The sequence below is a fragment of the Otolemur garnettii genome, unplaced genomic scaffold (assembly GCF_000181295.1).
Source record: "Otolemur garnettii isolate 467f Iridium unplaced genomic scaffold, OtoGar3 scaffold00047, whole genome shotgun sequence".
Taxonomy (NCBI): Eukaryota; Metazoa; Chordata; class Mammalia; order Primates; family Galagidae; genus Otolemur; species Otolemur garnettii.
In genome coordinates, this window is record NW_003852442.1 from 11,189,626 (window position 1) to 11,192,026 (window position 2,401).

Below are 2,401 nucleotides of genomic sequence, written 5' to 3' on the forward strand. Positions count from 1 at the left end.
CTAGCGTATTTCAATAAGATATTCTATAGGGGTATATGGAATGCCATTGAAATGCTAATCAAAGACTTAGGTTCAACATGTGCTCATGCACTAGAATACTGAATGGAAAACAGCCATTAGACAATAAAAATGGCTATAAAATTTTTTTTCCAATTTTATTTCCATTCTGATCTCTACATTCTTCCTCCCATAATAAACAAGTTCATTGTAGATCAAAATCAACTTGTACCCAAGATATATGCAGCCTCACATTGATATGTGAACACCCATTCATTTGGGTAGAATGGCAAGTATTTATTACTGGGAAGGAATATGTGCATACAAAATACACCCATATACATGAGTAAGTCCTGATTTTTATGTGACATTAATATTAAGAAGTTGAGTGATGTCTGAAAGTATTCCTTCCCGTGTAGAAGCCTCTGTGCTTATCCTACATAAAGCATTTGAGCTGAAGACTTAGGCAGCTTTTATTACTAGTGTTTTGTTTTTCAAGGAAATATTAATAATAATTTTCAAGTACATAGAGTTTTAGGGAGAACTTATACATCGTATGTATGCTTTAAAATTAAAGTCATTTTTCCTGGCTTTTCAAATTTGAATGATAAAGCCCTAACAGCTTAAGATGTGAAGGAGAAAGCCCTGTATCTTCATGCCTCTACTTCCTCTTTTCTTTGTTTATACTAATGAGAAAAAAGAAACAGTTCTGAAACAGAGATATTATTTTATTAGACTGTTAATATGGAATTACGAATTTTTAAGAGGCTATAAATTGAGAATTGCACCAAAAGGGAAATAGAACAGGTCCACATATCTTTACTACCTAGAATATGAACATGTCATTGATAGAAAATTTGACTCAAGCAAACATTCAGGTTATAATTTAATTTCAATTGACTTTAATTTTCTGTTTTAAAAATCATAGTCTATGGTTTATGGTTCCCTTGTCTTTGAATTTTTCATCCTCCCTTTCAATGTTTAATCCTGCTATATGCCAGATATTGGGTTAGCCATGGTGACATAAATCCCATAAGCCACAACCTGTGTCTCAGGAATGTGTGCTCTTATGAGAGGGACAAATGAGTAAACTGAAGCAGACTGTGGTGTGCTGAGTGTTAGGTTGGAGAGGTTGTGGAGTACTCTTTTTTTTTTTTTTTTGAGACAGAGCCTCAAGCTGTCCCCCTGGGTAGAGTGCCGTGGCATTACAGCTCACAGCAACCTCCAACTCCTGGGCTCAAGCGAGTCTCTTGCCTCCGCCTCCCAAGTAGCTGGGACCACAGGCGTCCGCCACAACGCCCGGCTATTTTTTGGTTGCAGCCATCACTGTTGTTTGGCGGGTCCGGGCTGGGGATTTGAACCCGCCACCTTAGGTGTACATGGCTGGCGCCTTTAGCCGGTTGAGCTATAGGCGCTGAGCCGTGGAGTACTCTTGAGGCACAGAAGAATGGCAGCTAACTCTACTGGGGAAGGTTGGTGAAGTTCTTCAGAAGAAATAATACTTCATTTGAGTTTTGAAAAATGACTAGAAATTAGCTTGAATAGGGATTCTTAACTGGGTATCTAAATTCCCAAGAAGTAGATGGACAGAATTCAGTGGGTCTATAAGCCTAGCTGGAGAAAAATACACCTTTATTTTCACTATCAGTGAACTACGAACTAGCATTTCCTTCATTTATAAATGCAGGAAAAACCACAGCAACATGAACAATACTGCTGACAATATCACCAATAGAAATCATAGCTATTTTCCAACATATCAGATGTTGTTGAAGATATTTCCATATGAAAATATTCCATATGCTCTAAAATTATAGTAGTAGATTTACCACTGGACTTTACCAGTGTGTTAATAAAAAGTACACATACTATGTATTATCATGCCAGAAATTAGTTTTAATATTTAATTTTAATATTTTGATAACTAAATTTCAATATAAATTGGTGTCCTTTGTAATTCCATATGGTTCATTCCATACATTTAAAAGCACTATACTTCAATGCCTAGGCAAAGAAAGAGTAAAAATAAAATAAAAAGACAAGCATTACACTGAAAAATATTTCAGTATTTGGGCTTGAGGTCTACAGCAGAGTCACTACAGAGTCCAACTCTGTAGTTCCACAGCTACTAGCTGCCCCTTTTAATGTTTGATAACATTTTAGCCTCTTTTGTATTTCCAGTTCCTATTACAGCCACAGTGAAGCTTAAGAACTCCTGAACCGGGGAATAGGTTGGGGGAGGTGTAGTTGTTATTGCAGGATGAAGAAAAGCTCATGCTTGACTTCAAGGACTTCATTTAGATGTTTCAAATTATACATAATGTTTCCTTAAAGGGAATTGTTGGTAGGTATGAAGACGAAATATGCATATAACTATTCTGTGCATATATAGTGTTTTCACAGA